This window comes from Oculina patagonica, chromosome 9 (genome assembly GCF_052425735.1).
Source record: "Oculina patagonica isolate OP01 chromosome 9, crgOcupat, whole genome shotgun sequence".
Lineage (NCBI taxonomy): Eukaryota > Metazoa > Cnidaria > Anthozoa > Scleractinia > Oculinidae > Oculina > Oculina patagonica.
In genome coordinates this window covers 27201619-27204118 of record NC_135766.1, presented here as the reverse complement: position 1 = coordinate 27204118, position 2500 = coordinate 27201619, and the positions used below count along the sequence as shown (strand labels likewise).

The 2500-nt window shown below is 38.7% G+C and overlaps 1 protein-coding gene across 1 annotated transcript in view; it reads left to right on the top strand.

The window, feature by feature from the left end:
* LOC144666509 (E3 ubiquitin-protein ligase RNF19A-like) overlaps nucleotides 1-1218 on the top strand; it is a 10094-nt gene extending 8876 nt beyond the window's left edge. Inside the window, exon 7 of the mRNA XM_078527932.1 lies at nucleotides 633-1218. The gene's annotated coding sequence lies outside the window, so the exon portion shown is untranslated. The remainder of the gene's footprint in view (nucleotides 1-632) is intronic.
* Nucleotides 1219-2500: the final 1282 nt, after the last annotated feature.

Genomic DNA, 2500 nt, shown 5'->3' with positions numbered 1-2500 from the left:
ATTTCTCAGTACAAACTCAGTTAATTTCAGGCCCTTTCGTTTTCTTTCTAACGGCTTCGTTAGCGTACTTCGGCTTTATACGTTCATTGTCTCGAGCGGGACGACAACCGGCTGTAATTTTATGAAATCCTCCAAGTCGATCACTCGAGTATCCTACCTCGAAATCCCGGCTCGAGATCGACGTCCTCGAAGGATTTTAAAAAAAGATATGTAAAGAACCCTTCGTCTATGGGTTATATTTACTGTTTTCTGATTTTCTACTGCTAGCAGCCGCTGTAAACAAGTTGGCTTTTCTGTCACAGCGACGAATATCCACAAGTTAAAGTACCTGAATCATTCTTAGCGACATTCTTAGCCTTAATCGTCGTCTGAGAAAGTTAGCAGTTATAATTTTCCTTTTGTTTGTTTGTTTTTGTTGCTGTTGTTCAATGCTTCTTTTTTTTAATGTTTCACAATTCCGCGTTTTAGGATATTCCGTCATTCCGCGTTTTAGGATTTTCCGTCATTCCGCGTTTTAGGATTTTCCGTCATTCCGCGTTTTAGGATTTTCCGTCATTCCGCGTTTTAGGATATTCCGCCATTCCGCCGTGCCGTTCCGTCATTCCGCCGAATAGGGTCACCCTTACAATCAGGTGAAAGGAAACAGAGTAGAAGAGCAGTTTGTTTCAATTCACTTCCATGTGAATGTTTATGTTCATTTCCAGGTATGGACTTGTTGAATATTGTTGGCTAATATTATATCACAGTTAACAAGTATGATTATGGCCCGTTTACACACTATGATTTGTTGGCCTGATTTCTTCAAAGCAAATTTACACATTGCAAGTCGTCAGCCTGATTTTCTTTGCCTTTTTTGAAAATGCCAGGATGAAAATTGGCCTGATTTCTAAAATCTGTGGGACTACTACAGATTTTTAAAAATCAGGCTGATGTTTAACTGCGCACTTATTTTCCTGTCAAATCTGGGCTAAATCAGGCCGACAAATCATACCATGTAAACCATCCTTAGTAGTATTTTGTTGAATGCGCACTTGTACATATTGAATCTCCATATTGCAATGTATTACTGTAAAATGCATGTAAATATCAATTACGCTGGTGGAAAATTTAAGCTCTGTCACTTTGTAAATACAGCTACTGTAATATCTTTTTGCCTTGACATTAATCAGAGCAATAATGATAATTTTTTCTTTAAAAATAAAACTAATTTTTGATCTATTGGTTGTTGTGTACCTTTATAATATTAGTACGGTATTTTTAGTGTTGGTTTATGTGAGGTTAAATGTAAATATGAACAGCCTGTCCCATTGATTTTGTTCTTTACTTTTTATTCTTATTCAAAACTGGTTTGATTAGGCCCCGGGGAGGGTACTCCCATAATTTCGGATAGGGGGGGCCGCCAAGTTTCTTAAACCCTGACCCTATTTAAGGATAAAGAAAGCGAAAATTGATACCCTATTTAAGGCCCAAAACCGAAAAATGACACCCTCTTCAAGGGGAGGAGAAGCATTCCGTGACGACCCAAATAACGGCTAACCGCGCACGGCAAGACACAAATCTTTATAAAATCGCTTTACCAATACCTGGACAGAAAATTCAGTTTTAAGATACCTTTTTTTCGTTTAGCTGGGCGTTTATTTTAGCTAATAAAATTTAGGTACCCTATCTAAGGATCACACTGGGAACACATTGTCAAAAGGAGCAAAAATGATACCCTATTTAAGGGCTGAGAACCTCAAAAACCATACCCTATCGGGTGGCACATACCTATATAGGCCACATATGGGAGTACCCCCCCCCCCGGGGATTAGGCCCTTTACATGCTTGTCAAAAGGAAGAAATCCTGAAGATAGCGATTTTGTCCAAGGGTACCTTTTCTTGACACCAAAAGGGGGACAATCAAAAACATTCTTCAATTAAACCATTAGTCCTTTGTTAGCAGTGCCGTAGCAAGGGGAGGGGGCAGGGACGCCCGTGTCCCCCAAGTTTTTTCCCCAAATAGTAAAAGCAGACCTGTATAAAATGTTGAAAATAAAATGTGCATTGGTTTGCTGAGACCACAGGCAGTCCAAGTTCACTGCATGAATTAATTCTTTATAAAGTGTAAGCGAACGCGACTCTTGGCTTGGAGCGGTGTTGTGTTACAAAGTTGCGAATTTCCGGGGTATCCAATCGAACAAAATCGAACCAAAAATCAATCGAACCCAATCGAACACCAATCGTTCGATTGGGTTCGGTAATCGAACAAAATCGAACATCTATTTTGCTGTGAGTTCGATTTTCGAACCAATCGAACATAATCGAACACAATCGAACTCAATCGGGTTCAATTTTGTTCGGAATCTATCTCTTGATAAGTAAATCACGCAGGACTAATCAAAATCAACTTTTATTGAATGGAATAAATATAAAAACGTCCAAATATCGAACTAAATGTCAATGTTTAGTAAAATATATTTGGTAGAAGAGAACAAAACGACAGTAAAATAACTGAAATGCA